Here is an 18,554-nt window from a genome sequence, read left to right on the forward strand (position 1 = left end):
TTGAATTTCAACTGCCAAATACTTCTGTTCTTGAGGATCTATTTTGCCGCCGGAGAGGCATGACCATGGTTTCAGGCCCTTGTACATTGGCCAGTTATTGAGCTGATAACCGTTCATATGAACATTTGTTCTCGACCTTAACATATCGACTGATTAAACAGCAAACAAGAAAATGTTCGTTTGTCATCTGATCGCCTCTTTATTGCAGATTTTAATATCATTGTTAGCAGCTCTTTGTGCCATGGGATGTGCTGCCAACAATAACGAAAATCTATGTGAATGAAGGATGGCACATACAGTGCTGAGGATTGCTACATAAAGTCATCCTGGAAACCTGTGAATGAGTTTACAACTAGAAGTTACCATTCTCCTTGTCTAAAGGGCATTTCCATACTCATCTGATGACATTGGCCGCACTGATTGGACAGCTTCAGGCTGTAGGAACACACCCCATCTGGCCAAAGACACAACACCCACTTGTCAATTTATTCACCAATATCTATCAGGAGTAACAAGAGCAGCACACGGAAAAAATGTAAGAAAAATGCCATAGAGTTGTTATATTACGAGGTACAAAGATGTTTGCTAAAATAGACTTGTCAGGAGAGCTAACAGGTCCTCTTTAATGGGATTGTGCAGCACTTTAAAAAAAAGTTGCCAACTGTCTGGAATTGTTCTAAAATAATAAAAGAACCATTACTTCATTAATCCCTCTCAACTAGAGGTGACCAGATCTTTTGAGATTCAAATTCGAAGAGCTGAATTTTCCCCAAAAATTACATACGTGGCGCATAAACTCACGCGAATCTCAATACTGCAAAGCTTACAATTTCTCGGAAAATACACGTGGGGAGAGGAGAGAGAGAACCCCGCTGACTATAAGAGCTTACACTCTACAGGAGAAAGAGGACCCTGCTGATCATAAGGCTATGTGCCCACGATGCAGAAATGCTGCATATTTTTTCCGCTTCTCCCTGCAGGAAAAACGCATGTGAATTTTACATGTGTTTTTCCCGCCAGGTAGAAGCATTTGTCAAGCGTTTTTGCATGCATTTCTGCATGCGGGTTATCAAGCGCTTTTCCAAGCGATTTTAGCATCACTTGGAAAAGTGCTTGACAACTTGGTCACCCTATATAAATCCATGCAACCAGCATGGATTTATATAGTGTGACCAAGTAGTTAAAAAAACAGAATAAGAATGGTGAAAAATAAAGATTATACTTACCTTCCGATGGCCCCCGGGCTCCTTCTCTGCTCCGTCCGGTCTCCCCGGTGTCTCGTGTGAAGGACCTGCAATGACGTCATGTTACAGGTCACGCGACCGCCAACGTCAGCGGTCGCGTGACCTATCACATGACTCAATGACGTCATGTCAGGTGTCAGGTCCTCACACCACCGCAATCCGCCCAATACACTGCACGCATCGCTATGGAGACCGGGGGACATCGGAAGGTAAGTATAATCTTTATTTTTTATTTTAAATTCTTTTTTTTACAGTTTCTATGGTACCCAGGTCAGGATGAGAGTCTCCTCTTCTCCAGGCCTGGGTACCATCCGCACATTGAATCGCTTCATATCCGCATGTGCACATGTAGTGATGCGGATATCAAGCGTTTCAATGCAAGTCAATGGCGGCAATTACGCTGCATGTCCGCAAAATTAATGGACATGCTGTGTATTTTTCCGCAATTTCCACAGCATGTGCACAGCACATGCGGATTATCATTGGGGACCATGGGGCACGTATTACCAAGCGTTTTTTAAGTCTTTTCGCTGCGGTAATTCCGCGGCAAAAACGCTTGAAAAACGCATAGTGGGCACACAGCCTAAGAGCTTACTCTCTACAGGAGAAAGAGGGAGGACTCTGCTGGCCATAAGAGCTTACACTCTACAGGAGAAAGAGGACCCCGCTGATCATAAGAGCTTACATTCTACAGGAGAAAGAGGACCCCGCTGATCATAAGAGCTTACATTCTACAGGAGAAAGAGGACCCCGCTGATCATAAGAGCTTACATTCTACAGGAGAAAGAGGACCCCGCTGATCATAAGAGCTTACATTCTACAGGAGAAAGAGGACCCCGCTGATCATAAGAGCTTACACTCCACATAAGGGTTCATTAAAACACCAGTATTTTTTTGCTTACTCAAAAATGGTACCAGTGTCATCAGTGTTTTGGATCCATGTGTCATCAGTGTGCTGGAAAAAATGGACATGTCTTTGAGTTTTGCATGGACACGTGAACAGTCCCATGAAAAACATGGATAAATCACGTACATGCACTGTCATCTTAATGAGGCTTAAGGGAGAGACTTACCCAGTGACTCTGGAGATGGAAAACTGGGAACCACTGATCTGTGACGGCCCAGGTACTGACCTCCACTGCGCAAGGTATGATATCCTCTAGATGTCATAGCTGTAGGGCATTTTAAGGAAGTTCGCCGGCCGTTTTAAAATACATTTGCCTGCTCTTTGATGCTTCAGGAGTGTGAGATTTTTTTTGCTAACCACAAATCGAATCTCAAAATGTTTGAATTTGCGTGGAAGCGTTACTTTAAGGAAATTAGACTGAAACTCGATCCTCCGCTGATCGATCTGCTCATCTCTACTCTCAACTCCATTGCCAGTGTCCCTGGTAGTTGCAACTTGTCCGGCAACTATGACGTGGTGTCCTGCTGCCAGGCACTGTGTAAGGCTATGTTCACACATGTTGGTTTTTTTTTACGTCACAAATCTGCAGCAAAACTGATCTCTGGCAGGAAACCAGCTGCGTCCAAAACGCAGGTTTTGCTGCTTTTTTGTGCGTTTTTCAGCGTTTTTTTCGCTGTCCTCCTGTCTCTATTTATGCATGTACTGGGTGGGCCATTTATATGGATACACCTAAATAAAATGGGAATGGTTGGTGATATCAACTTCCTGTTTGTGGCACATTAATATATGGGAGGGGGAAAACTTTTCCAGATGGGTGGTGACCATGGCGGCCATTTTGAAGTCCGCCATTTTGGATCCAACTTTATTTTTTTCAATGGGAAGAGGGTCGTGTGACAAATCAAACTTATTGAGAATTTCATAACAAAAACAATGGTGTGCTTGGTTTTAACGTAACTTTATTCTTTCATGAGTTATATACAAGTTTCTCTTTGTTTACAGCCATTGACATGTCGCAGAAATTAACATGTGAGGAGCGGATAGAAATTGTGTTGATGTCTGGTGAACGCAATACCCGGGTCATTGCAGCAGATTTCAATGCAAGACACCCAACGAGACCACCCATCTCCCATGTTACAGTTACGGTTTTTACGGTCCCCTGTCACGTGATGAATAACAGCGATCACAAAAAAAAATTGTGCCCGCGGTTTACAATTATTTGATATACATGTCAGATGATATACAATGGTATACAATTAATGATATACATGTCAGAGGAGAGAGAAATGAAGCCCCCCGGTACGTCTGCCGTCCTCTGATCATCCCCCGGCTCTCCGGCATCTTGCCGCAGAAAAAAAATGGCAGGCGCATGCGCAGTGCCGGTGCCCGACAACAACAGGGAATTTTCCCTATTGGTTCATTTTGATCACTGTGATAAACCGTATCACAGTGATCAAAAAAAAAAATCAATCCCCCTTTTGTCCGCCCCCTAGGTAAATAAAAATTATAAAATAAAAAATATATTTTTTTGGTTAGGGTTATGGTTAGGATTAGGGCTACGGTTTTTTAATGTTGTGTTGAGGTTGGGATTTTTTCAAAAGTAAAGAAAAAAAAATGCTGACGCTATGGCGACTAGTGTTGAGCGCAAGTGCTTGCTACTTGAGTTTGCATTGGGTGCTCGGGTATGCACCGAGTATAGCGGGTGCTCGAGTGACATGCTTGAGTCCTCACCCCACATGTTTTGCCGTTATACAGCAAAAAAAAAAAAACGCGGGGATTGCTTGCCATACACGAGCAATCCCCTTATGGTTTTTTTGGGTGTCTAACAACCGTGAAACATGCGGGGAGGGGACTTGAGCATATCACTTGAGTACCCACGATAGATGATGCATACCTGAGTACCTGATGCAAACTCAAGTAGCGAGCACTTGCACTCAAGACTAATGACAACTTATTCAATATGATGACCTAATGTTATCAAATTCTGTGTCGTACCTCTGGATTCAAAATGTTCACTATACCCCTTGATAAAATCCTTGAGGGGTGTAGTTTTCAAAATGGGGTCACTTGTGGGGGGTTTCCACTGTTTAGGCACATCAAGGGCTCTCCAAACGCGACATGGCGTCCGCTAATTATTCAAGCAAATTTTACATTCAGAAAGTGAAATGGCGCTCCTTCCCTCCCGAGCCCTGCCGTGCGCCCAAACAGTGCTTTTCCCCCACATATGGGGTATCGGCTTACTCAGGAAAAATTGCACAACAAATTTTATGGTGCAATTTCTCCTGTTATCCTTATGAAAATGCAAAATTGGGGGCTGAAAAACATTTTTTGTGGTAAAAATGTGAAAATTGTATTTTTACAGCTCAATGTTATAAACGTCTGTGAAGCACCTGGTGGTTCAAGGTGCTCACCACACATCTACATAAGTTCCCTGAGGGGTCTGCTTTCCAAAATGGTGTCACTTGTGGGGGGTTTCCACTGTTTAGGCACATCAGGGGCTCCCCAAACGCGACATGGCATCCACTAACTATTCAAGCAAATTTTACATTCAAAAAGTCAAATGGCGCTCCTTCCCTTCCGAACTCTGTCGTGCGCCCAAACAGTGTTTTTCCCCCACTTATGGGGTATTGGTGTGCTCCAGAGAAATTGCACAACAAATTTTGTGGCCCATTTTCTCTTGTTACCCTTGAGAAAATTAAAAATTTGGGGACTGAAATAAAATTTGTGTGATAAAAATAAAATGTTTTCCTTCCACGTTGCTTCAGTCCCTGTGAAGCACATGAAGGGTTAATAAACTTCTTGAATGTGGTTTTGAGCACCTTGAGGGGTGCAGTTTTTAGAATGAGGGGTCTACATGACAGAATATACCCAAAAGTGACACCAAAGTCAGTTGAAATGTAATGTGGTCCCTAAAAATGGTTTCGTAAATTTTGTTGGAAAAATGAGAAATCGCTGGTCAACTTTTAACCCTTATAACTTCCTAACAAAAAAAAAATTTGGGTCTAAAATTGTGCTGATATAAAGTAGACATGTGGGAAATGTTATTTATTAACTATTTTGTGTGACATATCTCTCTGATTTAAGGGCATGAAAATTCAAAGTTTGAAAACTGCAAAATTTTAAAAATGTGTCAAATTTCTGTTTTTTTCACAAATAAGCGCAAGTGATATCGAAGAAATTTTACCACAATCATGAAGTACAATATGTCACGAAAAAACACTCTCAGAATCAGGGGGATCTGTTGAAGAATTCCAGAGTAATTACCTCATAAAGTGACAGTGGTCAGAATTGTAAAAATTGGCCTGGTCATTAAGTACATAATTGGCTCCGTCCTTAAGGGGTTAAATTAGCCAGAAAACCAAGAGGCCTTCTCAATAGATCAAAAATGGCAAATATTCGGTCTTCTTTTATTCTGAGGCTTCCCTGAATATTATGGGTTTGTTTGTTTTTTTAATTGGCCATACTCTCCTAGAGATATGGGACTTTTTATCTAAGGCTATGGTCACACTATCAGTATTTGGTCAGTATTTTACCTCAGTATTTGGAAGGAGTGGAACATTCGGAGGAAAAGTATAATAGAAACACGTCACCACTTTTGTATTTATCACCCACTCCTGGTTTTGTCTTACAAATACTGAGGTAAAATACTGACCAAATACTGAATGTCTGATCGTAGCCTAATGCTCATTTTATACTCTTTACAACCGGTATGGTTCACAGGATTCCCTGGGGGCATGTGTTTAGGCTGCTCTGCATTATTAACCTGTGAGCAACGCCCCTTTGTTAAAGATCATAGAAATTAGCACAAAATAAAAAGGACCATATCTCTGGAACTGTATGGCGGATTAAATTAAAAATAATAGATCAAAAACTGGATACTTTTGACCTGTTGATTGGTCCTCTATAAGTAATTCTTCAATATATACTGCTGACTATGTGGATTAACCACAAATTACTCGCTTTTTTTTAGCTCCAAGGAGCGGTTTGTAAGAAAGGGAACAGACACATTGCTGCGATGCTTTGAACATTTGCCAGAATATGCTATAATATGCTATGAAAGTTCCCCAGGTCACATCTCTGATTGCTCAGCCAACCATTTAAATCAGGATGAATATGACCCACTGTATGTGATATATGCAGAGTAGACGCTAGTGGGTCATCCTGATGCATGCTGGGACCTTGATAAGAAGAATTCCAGACTCGTGACTTTTTTGCTATGTAAATACCCATTTTCTAATAAACTTAGTTTTACTTTAACAGTTTCAGTTTTTATTTTTTTAGACAAGTGCATCCAAGAACACAATGTCAAGTTCTGATTATTGTTTCCTATAGAAGCCGTCTTAGAAAAATATATTAAAAATATGAGATTGTTTTTGTTTTGCTACTGTGACACCCCAGGGGTCTGGTTGCCACAGTAATAGAGATAGTATGTCTGAGAGCAAGTGGGAGGTTTCTCTGGTCAGGAGCCCTAAGCATGCAACACTGCCCGCCCAGACCTGGGAGGGGAGGAATCTGCCCTTATAAACTGGGTCTGGGGCGGGATTAAGTCAGTCAGAGCCTGGAGAGGGAAAGTGAGAACAGGAGCTCTGTAGGAGCAGAGGCAGAAGGCCAGGGGCTGTGAGCAGAGATATAGCTCGCCCTGGCTGAAGTTACTAAAACCGGACACAGGAGTCCGAGGCTGTGGGGACTGATATATACCCAGCAGCAGAAACCAGCCGGCAGGGGATTCCAGGTCCTCTGGCCATAGAAGCCCGGAGGCTCAGTCACAAAGAAGGGACCAGCGCCGCTATCCAGGAGCGGAGGCTAACAGAAGGCCCCAAGTCACCAGCCATATGGGTGAGCACCACACGGTATACTCAGGGACGTGGGCTACTTGTAACCGCTGACAGCAAGGTAGCCAGGAAGAGTGCAGATAAACGGGGAGGCCTACAACTCCACCTGGCCAGGGGAACTCCTGCTTGCTCGCAGACTGACCAGGCCCCTTATACTAGCCAGTACTCCCGGGAGGGTATGCCTTGTACCATCAGTAAAGACCCTGAACTGCACCTCACGTCTCTGTGATTCCTTGCCGCACCAGCACCATTAGCACTGGGACCCTCACACCATCACTCCCATCATCTCTCACATTAGCTGCCCTGAGGCAATACTTCTCCCGTGGGGAGTTATCCCATACTCGGCTGCGCAGACAACATCAGCCTCAGCGGTCGGCAGCGCAGCGGCGGTCCCTACTGACTGCAATCCACGGGTGGCGTAGTCGGACATTTGCTATACATTAAGACTGCCACTGGTTTGACCACCCTGGGCACGGACCGGGTCACCGCCACACGGAGACTACAACCCCCAGCATTCTACAACAGGCCCGGTTCCGGGTTCCCCTGCACAACACAGGCCCAGGGGGCACGTCAACTTTGGCGTAGTCGGCAGGATTTCGTGCCCGCAACCACCGGGTACTGCGTGCCTGAAAGAGACTTTTATACTTACCTGTGGTGAAGTTTCCTGCCGTCCGGAGTCGTTTCCCGCCATGCGGAGCCGATTCCCGCCATCAGACGCCATCTTGGACCGTTTCCCGCCGTCTTCTGCCTTCTTCCCGCCATCCGCAGCTGCTTCCCGCCTTCGGACGCCATCTTCGGGACGCCGCACGGGAAGAAGAGGGGTGTGGACGCCGAAAGCGCGCGAGATCCGAAGCTCCGCCCAACGCTCCGCCCCACGCTCTGACGCTGCGCAAGGTCCTGGAAGGGAGGAAGAGCGACGCTGACGTCATCGGAGCGCGACGCCAGGTCCTCAACCCCGACGATCGACTGCGGAGCCGCGGCCTACGGAAGAAGAGCATCGCAAGGTAGGCCACGGTCCACTAGGGGGGAGGAGGATGCCGGATACCGAGGGGAGCTCCACTGCCACAGCCAGCGCAACCGCTGCAGCAGTCATGCCATTCACCATGCCCTATATCCCGGGGGCAACCTGGCTACCCCAGTACTCAGGGGAGTCACATACTCTAAATTACTTTAGAGAAAGACTGGATAGCCTCTTCCAGGTGTACCCCCTCACAGAAGAGCAAAAAGTGAGCATCCTGGTGGCCCAATTAATCGGGGCAGCCCAAAGGGAGGTAAAGTCCTGGTCACCTGGGAGGAAGAGGACTGTCAGAGAAATACTAGCCCGGCTGAAAGACACATTTGATACCCGCACCTCAGCCGAAATAAAGCTCAGATTTTACGGGTGTAAACAGCGGGCACATGAGAGTATAAGAGACTATGCTCTAAACCTACAAGAGGCCCTGAGAGCCATTAAGCAGGCAGACCCTGACAGCGTGGGAAATGAAGATAAGCTGTTGACTGAACAATTTATTGAGGGTCTACTGTGCAATGCCCACCGAACCCAGTTGCGGGCAATGGCCTTACAGGACCCTGACCTGGACTTTGCACAGTTCAAGGACAGAGCCATCCGGGTGCTCCGAGAACCGGCACCAGGTGGCGCTGTGACCCACAGGCATCCTGCTATCACTTACCACCAGGAGACGGCGCCCTTGTCTGCAGGGCCTGTGGGAGTTGATGCGCAGGCTTTAAACAGTGACCCGGCTACAGACCTTCACCATCAGGTCCAAGAGCTGACTAAGAGCGTTGCCGCGCTAACCTGAACTGTGCAGTCTTTACAGGTCTCTTCTCCAGGAAAGATACAGCTGGCATCCGGACCGGAGGACGTCCCGTGGCGCCGACTGAGGAGGACCCCACCGGCCAGAGGAAGACCCAGCGACAGATACAACGAGGACGGACGACCCATCTGCCGCCGCTGCAATCAACCCGGACATGTGGCAAGGTACTGTCATTTAAACGGGCACAACCTGGGGTGGAGGGCCAACCCCCAGGCATAAGACCATCAGGCCCATCAAACTGGCGTGATAAATACGTAGGGGGACGTCCAATCTTGCCTGTGGTACTGGATGGCATTCCTATGAGTGCCCTACTAGACACTAGGTCACAGGTGACCACCATCCCGTACGTGCTCTTTAAACAGTACTGGAATGACTCGGACATAACCCGCTACCCCGATGACGACCTGAGTATCATCGCCAGCAATGGTCAGCCCGTGCCGCAGGTGGGATTCAAAGAGGTGACCATTAAGATCGGTAAAGTCGAACTGGCGGCACAAGGACTGATTATAGTGGACATAGACCGTCATGAGAGTCACCCTAGAATAACCTTGGGAACTAATGTGATTGAAAATTGTCTTGCAGAGGTGATTCTCATTTTACAGCAGGTTGCCAAGAGCGCCAGTTCCGGCCAGCAGCAAGTGCTCCAAAAAGAGATCCGGGCACTGATGAAGCGGCAACAGGTGGAACTATCTGGTGGTGAGATAGGTAGCGTGAGAATGTGTGACCCGTTCCCTATTGCCATGCCCCCAAAAAGTGAGATGATGATTTGGTGCCGGGCAGCTATTGGTCTAAGAGGTAGAGACTACCAAGCAATGGTAGAACCCGTCTACTCAGACAGTAGGCCCACCATTTTGACAGCACGGGGGGTGGTCGATGTACGCCATGGGAGGGTGCCCATTCGCATCATAAATATCGGGGAGAGAGAAGTACACCTGCCCCGGTATGCCACGCTAGCCAAATTGTTCACCATCAACCAGAACTCTGTACAGGCCGTGGAACCCTTGCCTCCATCTCAACCAGAGGAAGGTAACGGCTCTAAGAAACCAATGGAGGACTGGTGTCAGCAACTGCATTTGGGTACTGACTCCACTCCCTCACACCATAAACAGGGAGTCTATCGGGTGGTTCGAGAGTACGAGAGAGTGTTTAGTAAACACCCGCTAGACTTCGGGCGAGTAAAGGGGGTAGAACACCACATCCCCACGGGAGACCATCCTCCCATAAAGGAGAGATACCGACCCGTACCTCCGGCACACTACCAACACGCCAAGGGGATGCTTAGAGACATGAAGGAGGCTGGGGTAATCAGGGACAGCTATAGCCCCTGGGCAGCTCCACTAGTCTTAGTGAAAAAGAAAGACAACACCATGAGAATGTGTGTAGACTACAGGAAGGTCAACCGTATCACACACAAAGATGCGTACCTGTTACCAAGGATAGAAGAATCCTTAGCTGCATTAAAATCTGCTAACTTCTTCTCTACTTTGGATCTCACTAGCGGGTACTGGCAGGTTCCTGTAGCAGAGGCGGACCGGGAGAAGACCGCATTCACCACCCCGATGGGTCTCAGCGAATTTAACTGTATGCCGTTCGGGCTCTGCAACGCACCAGGAACCTTCCAACGGTTGATGGAATGCTGTCTGGGACACCGGAACTTCGAGACGGTCCTGTTATACCTGGACGATGTCATCGTCTATTCCAAGACCTACGAGGACCACCTGAAACACCTGGCAGAAGTGTTTGAAGCTCTGGCAAACTATGGCCTAAAGGTGAAACCCTCCAAGTGTCACCTCCTGAAACCAAAGGTGCAGTACCTGGGACACGTGGTGAGTGCTGACGGAGTGGCTCCCGACCCTGATAAGATCACCGTGATTAAGGACTGGCCAAGACCCTCCAGCATAAAGGAAGTGCGGCAGTTCCTCGGGTTGGTAGGCTACTACCGAAGATTCATTCCCGGTTTCACCAAAATGGCAGCCCCTATGCAGGACCTCCTGATAGGTCAATCTCGGAAAGCCAAAAACCAGAAGCCGCCCTTTAGGTGGGAAAAGCTGGAAGAGGAGTCCTTCTGCCAGCTGAAGATGGCCCTCACGGGGGATGAAATCCTGGCATATCCAGACTACAGCCAGCCCTTTATCCTCCACACGGACGCAAGCAACATCGGGCTAGGAGCCGTACTGTCCCAGATCCAGCAAGGGAAAGAACGGGTAATCGCTTACGCCAGCCGAAAGCTACGGCCCACGGAGAGGAACCCTGAGAATTATAGCTCATTCAAGCTGGAGTTCCTGGCAGTAGTGTGGGCAGTGACCGAACGTTTCAAGCATTACCTTGCCTCCTCCAAATTCACCGTGTACACGGATAACAACCCGTTGACACACCTGGACACTGCAAGGCTCGGTGCCCTGGAACAGAGATGGATGGCCCGCCTGTCCAACTTTGAATTCACCATCAAATACCGGGCAGGACGCTCAAATGCCAACGCGGATGCCCTGTCTAGAATGCCGAACTTACCGGACGTAGGGGAAGATCCAGAAGATCTGGAAGAAGTTGAGCTCCCTGCGTTCCACCGTCATGGGATTACCCTGTATTCCCACCGTGTGAAGGACAGGCGCTCCGTGACGTTCAATCCCTTGCCCCACTACAACTGGGCGGAGACGCAAGACAGTGATCCCGCAGTCCATTTGGTGAAGGAAATGCTGACCCAGGCCGATGCCCGTCTTGACCCAGATGCTCCGGAGGAGACCAAGCAACTGTGGAAGGAGAAAAGTAAGCTGTTCCTCTACAGGGAGAAGCTGTGCCGGAGAATGGTTAACTCTCGAACACATGAGTTGACCTGGCAGGTAGTGGTCCCGAGACGAGACGCGGCTATGGTTCTGGAGGCATACCACAACGGAGTAGGGCATTTCGGATGGAAGAAGCTGGAGTTCTTGTTGCGTGAACGGTTCTACTGGGTAGGCATGAGAGGAGCCATCGAGAGGTGGTGCAGAGACTGTGGCCCATGCCACCTGAGAAGAAAAGACCGAGCCAGCCAGAAGACTCCCCTGCAGCCCATCATCACCAGACAGCCACTGGAACTGGTAGCCCTGGACCATGTGAAACTGGCTCCAAGCAGATCTGGGTATGTCTACGCCCTCACAATCGTAGATCATTACTCCCGGTTCCTGGTGGTGGTCCCGGTCAAGGACTTAATGGCTCAAACAGCAGCTAGAGCTTTCCAGCAGCACTTCTGCCATCCACACGGGTACCCGGACCAAGTGTTGACAGACCAAGGACCAGCCTTCAAAGCAGAGGTCTTCCAGGAGTTCTGCAACCTGTATGGCTGCAAGAAGATAAGAACAACGCCCTATCACCCTCAAACCAATGGACTCTGCGAGAAGATGAACCAGGTGGTGATAGATCTGCTACAAACATTGCCCCTGGAAGAACGCAGTCTGTGGCCTGAGAAACTGCCCGATCTGGTGGACCTGTATAACCACATCCCTGTAGGTTCCACCAACTGTACCCTGGCTTACCTAATGAGAGCAAGACCTGGTAAGCTGCCTATTGACCTGGATATGGGAGTCCTGACGCCTGAGGACACCTCGCCAGAGGCAGACTGGGATACAGAACGGCAGCAGCAGTATCGGAAAGTACAGGAGAGCATCGAGCGAAGTCTGTCTCAAGCTAGAGAAAGGCAAGAGAAGGCTTATAACCAGTATGCTCCCGCTGTTCCCCTGGTACCTGGAGAGCAGGTCTTGAAGAGGAAGAGGCGGCTCCACAAGTTGGACGACCAGTGGGAGAAGGATCCGTACACCGTACTGCCATCAAGCCATGAGAACCCAAAAATCTGCGTAATCAGTAAGGATGGAGGAGAAACCACAGCCATTGTCTCCAGAGACTACCTGAAGAAGTGTCCCGAGCAGCTGCAAAGCCCTGAAGAAGATCAAGGAAACCCTCAACCCGCAGAGGAAAGGGAAGAAATGATCAGTACCGTACTCGGAGACTTCCCCCGGTCTTGGACACAAGTAAACGGCGCTGTCGTGGTACCCGTCCTCACCTTTCTCCAGCCAGCCCCGCAAGTGCCTACAGAGGAACCGGTAGAGCTGGAAGAGCAGCCGGCCCAAGAGGCAGAAGAGTCCACACCAGCAGTACAGGAGGATCAACCCTCTGCTAGTAGTGAGCCTGCCGTGCCCCTAGTGGGCCAAAGAGTGCGCAGACAGCTGCCCAGCTTACCCATAACACCTCCTACACCCTGTAGTGCAGAACCAGTTAGTGAGCTCCGTAGGTCCACTAGAGTCACTAGAGGTCAGATGCCCGCTCGCTGGAGAATCTAAACTAATGCACTGTGAATTTAACTGTTAATTGTTTATGGTTTATGTTTGTTGCCTGTTATTAATTATGTTTTTCAGTTACCCTGCAGATTTTTATGGACTAACAGGTTATGGACGCTGGATAACCGGAACAGTTTTGTAGATAGTTGCACCTTGGTGCCTCTTGCGAAGACGGCCGCGGAAGAGAAAACCTGTCTGGCGTGGCCTCCTTGCGGCCCAAAGTAGTTAGTCTACCCTTGCAGCCACGCCCAAGGACAACGCAAGGGGTTTGCTTTGGACAGGTCCCCTACTTCGCTTAAAGTTTCACCTTGGGTGACATGGACATCCTCTTGTTTCAAAAACTTCACCTTGGGTGATATGGACACCCGGTTGCGGACACGCCGTGACCTTTAAAGAACTAAAGCTTCTTGTAAATATGTTATCGTATTATTGTTTATACCCTGTTATTATGTTTTAAAAATGTGTTTAGTCCCGGAGTACTAAAATTTACTAGGGGGGAATGTGACACCCCAGGGGTCTGGTTGCCACAGTAATAGAGATATTATGTCTGAGAGCAAGTGGGAGGTTTCTCTGGTCAGGAGCCCTAAGCATGCAACACTGCCCGTCCAGACCTGGGAGGGGAGGAATCTGCCCTTATAAACTGGGTCTGGGGCGGGATTAAGTCAGTCAGAGCCTGGAGAGGGAAAGTGAGAACAGGAGCTCTGTAGGAACAGAGGCAGAAGGCCAGGGGCTGTGAGCAGAGATATATCTCGCCCTGGCTAAAGTTACTAAAACCGGACACAGGATTCTGAGGCTGTGGGGACTGATATATATCCAGCAGCAGAAACCAGCCGGCAGGGGATTCCAGGTCCTCTGGCCATAGAAGCCCGGAGGCTCAGTCACAAAGAAGGGACCAGCACCGCCATCCAGGAGCGGAGGCTAACAGAAGGCCCCAAGTCACCAGCCATACGGGTGAGCACCACACGGTATACTCAGGGACGTGGGCTACTTGTAACCGCTGACAGCAAGGTAGCCAGGAAGAGTGCAGATAAACGGGGAGGCCTACAACTCCACCTGGCCAGGGGAACTCCTGCTTGCTCGCAGACTGACCAGGCCCCTTATACTAGCCAGTACTCCCGGGAGGGTCTGCCTTGTACCATCAGTAAAGACCCTGAACTGCACCTCACGTCTCTGTGATTCCTTGCCGCACCAGCACCATTAGCACTGGGACCCTCACACCATCACTCCCATCATCTCTCACATTAGCTGCCCTGAGGCAATACTTCTCCCGTGGGGAGTTATCCCATACTCGGCTGCGCAGACAACATCAGCCTCAGCGGTCGGCAGCGCAGCGGCGGTCCCCACTGACCGCAATCCACGGGTGGCGTAGTCGGACATTTGCTATACATTAAGACTGCCACTGGTTTGACCACCCTGGGCACGGACCGGGTCACCGCCACACGGAGACTACAACCCCCAGCATTCTACAACAGGCCCGGTTCCGGGTTCCCCTGCACAACAGAGGCCCAGGGGGCGCGTCACTACTATACTTATGAGACAGAAAAATCAGGTTGAACAGTGCTCTGTCTTTGTTACATACAATGGTATACTTACCATAGAGTTCTGCATTACTTGTAATATTGAAATATGCACAATTAACTAGATTTCTGGTTAGATACAAATACATTTTCAGAACTATCAGCTTTACATATTTGTTCACTCCCTATGATATCAGCAAGGAAAACAATTCAAAAAGGCCCCTTTGGTACTGTACTTTACTGTGGGACCAGAGATGAATGTAATGTCCAGATGTTAGAAAATACTTTCTTACAGAGCCAGTAGTTGTGAGTTACGCCCATGTTATATTATCCTCCGGAGTATAATGGGATGTCCTATAAATTTCCTTTTGGGTTTGTCTTGGTTAATCACATCTGCAACTGCTACACTTATATTCTGATTCATCCTCTGTTGTAATATAGTTCAAGAAAAATGTAGCCACATATTACTGCATAAAAATACAGGCATCCATGTTATCTTTATGAGATCATTACTAGTGTGCTGGGTTGCATGCTAGTAACATGTTTGATCTGCAAGTATTGGGTCTTTCAGATTTTTGTTCGCCTAGAAGGCAGGTAGGGGTATCTGATCAGTGATGCACTTGTTGATGCTCTGTGCTGTATGCATGTGTAACATGGCGTGGGGCGGTAGCTCTGGCACGCTACAGTAAAATGGGGGTCCTGGCTGGGTGTGTGGACTTCAGCAGTAGTGGCACTACGCCCTTGCAGGCCGCATGATGCCAGTGACTTCGGCTGGCCAAGACCAGATGTTATAAAGTTGAATGAGGGAGACCACCACCCAAAAATAAACTATCTTTCACTGAACAATAATGTAGGGAAGAGTATGTACAGTGGATAATAGGTGCGAATTTTCACAGACGTTTCTCTTAACAAATAGAACATCTTCATACACATTTTTTTCTTTTCTTCCTAAACTCACTTGATTCTGCCTCAGTTAGTTCCTCTGCCTTCACCACAACCCAGCAGTGTTTCAAGAGCTTCTCTTTGTTCCTAATAATGGCACCACAGTCGAGTAAGCGAGAGTCCTATTTCTCAACCCGCGGTTTTGTGTCCTTTTCCCATTAGAGGAGTTACTTATGCCAATATGGCTGTTACTTAGCTTCTCTGCATGCCAACGCCTTGGAACGCCCACACAGGACTCTCTCATCATCTTGCGTTCCCTGCTCTGATTTGTTCTGTTGCCTCTTTGGCTTGCGAACTGTGGACCGACCTGCTAGGCCTCCTGCCCTAGATCCCATCTCCAAAGGATCACTCACTTCTTTCATTTTTCCTCGTCTGTACTCTGGATCTCACTATCCATACCCTTGATCTCCTCTCCCTTCAGGGACACCCACGTCATGCGGCTCTGCTCACTGGACAGACCATAGATCTGCTTCTGCTGCACTCTAGGCCCTCTCTGGCTCCTGATAGAAAACTCCCTCTGTCCCCTCACCTTAGCTTTTCCCACTCTGGGCTAGTCACAACCATTAGCTCTGTCCCTCCCCGCCATCTACCTAGTGCTGTGCAGAACACAACTCCATCACTAATAACGTTCATCACTAAACACATTGCGTGCACAGTGAAGTTCCCATCTTCACTGTGTGCGGCCGGAGCCCCTCGTCACAGTGCAAACTACACAGCCTCACAGCGCATGCGTGGCTCCCAGCGCTGGAAGCTTTACTGCCTGGCCGTGTCATACAGCGCATGCGCCCCACAAATAGCACTCACCAGGAGCGAAATTCAAATACGTGGGCGACACCAGCCCTGACCGAATGCCCGCCCATGACTGAATACGAGGATCACACCCCTATGACTGAACAACCAGGTAGGATTATAAGTATATAAATTGTTATATACTCATTATATTTGCACCAATTTTAATGAAAAAAGCATGTTAGTGATGCACATTGCATCACTAACAATGCTATGGGGGCAGTTTACATAGTAGATAGGACATGACAGGTTCCCTTTGAATATGTAAATAGCCTCTTCAGAGAGGTAGATAACTTGAATTCTAGTGCGACCTATTGGAAGTAGTAATCCTAAAAGTCTATATTGACCCTGTAACGAGCCTTGCTACATGACTTAGGATAAAAGCCAAACCAGAATCCCAATTTGCAGACACTTGTTTTAGGGTTTGCCCCCTCTCAGTGCAAAGCATGAGATCTGATTTGGTTGTATGAGAGGCCTCTGACTGGGGTCTAAGGAGTAACATTTCCCCTTATGGAGAGTGACCAGCCATATTAAAGAGGCTTATAAGCTGTGAAATGGGCCCTTGCATCAAAACCATTATCAAGAGAGGTGGCATAGAGACTTCTTATGTGTTGTGAAGTTCAGCAGTGAAGTTGGTACCTGATACTTCAGAGCATTAGTCTACATACAAGTCTTGTGGTTTCAGAGCCAAGTTTACTGGTCCAATCTCAGAAGTGTAGCTAAGCCACTCATATTGACTATAGACATATACCCACATGGAAGAACGTCTTACATTAGAGTGTTTTCTGCATTGCTTTTGGATGTAGTACAAAAATATCTACCCTGCTGACCTCCAGATTTTAAGGTTTACCTTCCTTTCTGTTTAAGAAATGAGCACTTAATTATTAAGGTTGTCTGGTGGACAAATTTTTAAATTTTTTTTTAAATGTTTGGAATGGGTTAAAAAAAAATGACTCACCTCACCAATGTCACTTTCTCCTGTTTTTATGCTGCCACTTCCTTAACAGTCTCTACCTCTTCCTGCAATGATGATGTCATGATACAGGGACAAGAGACTGCTGCCGTCAGTCACTGACTGTACTGGTTCACCGCTGCAGTCAGTAGTAGGCTACAGTGGTCACATGTCATTGACTCTTATTGCTGTAGAAGAAAATAAAGACCAGTGAGGATCAGGCAACATTGCTGGGAGCAACATGGCATTGAGTAGATGAGTATTGATTCTTTCATTTTTAACCCATTCTGTACAATGTGTGAAAAAAAATGTTTGACAAGCAACCCCATTAAAGTGGTATCAGAATGTATTGCTTTTTGTAGCACTCCTCAAACAAACTTGCCATCCAGCAGGCAGTTGGTTGTGTATCCAGCCTATTGTGAAAAGGTGTTTTTTTTTTAATATACTGTGAATGCAATCCTAAAATATGTTCACCTTCGAACACCATTTTACTATACATATCACTTACTGCATGTATGGATTACCAGCTACAATCTGTATTGTAGCCCAGAGCTGCCATCACAGTTCATTTATATCCCTGACAGTTTAGCTGAGTCTTTATAATACAGTGTAAATCAATTTACTTAACTTTTTATGTTGATGAGTTCAATATGTGAAAGGTGAAATGGTATTCAAAGGTGAACATATGCTTAGAATTAATGCCACAGCACACAGCTATATATGCTATATTCATATGAAAGAGTAACAGCATTAAAGTAACGTAATATTGTATGTGGATTAGGTCCAAGAATATAAAAATGTCTGTAAGATTCTGTTTCCTATAGTTTTGTCTTGGGAAGTTTTTTATTTGTCGTCTTTTTACTACCAGCTCATCCGTCATGTTTTTGAACAGTTCCTTCTTGTCAATCTTCTTTTCATTCTGCATTCCACCTGTCCTGGGCGCCGATTTGCAGTTATTAGCAAGGTTTCTGCTATCCCTTCTGGCTTGCATAATTCACATTCTTTCTTTCAACTATCTATATTTTTCTTAGCCATTTTCAGTTGTACTGATTCTTTTATCTTCCTTTAGAGCTTGGTTTTCCCCAGTGGTACTTGTGTAATAAATTCTAGGAATAAAAACCATTCTGAAATGTATGCGTAATAATTATATGGCAAAATCAAACTTGGGTAAAGGGGAAAACGTGCCAAAAAAAGAATAAATAATCTGTGATTGAATAAGGCTTCTAAGTAGTATTATAGGTTGACAGTTTGTG

This window comes from Phyllobates terribilis, unplaced genomic scaffold (genome assembly GCF_046119375.1).
Source record: "Phyllobates terribilis strain yellow unplaced genomic scaffold, ASM4611937v1 Scaffold_3__8_contigs__length_932513732, whole genome shotgun sequence".
Taxonomy (NCBI): domain Eukaryota; kingdom Metazoa; phylum Chordata; class Amphibia; order Anura; family Dendrobatidae; genus Phyllobates; species Phyllobates terribilis.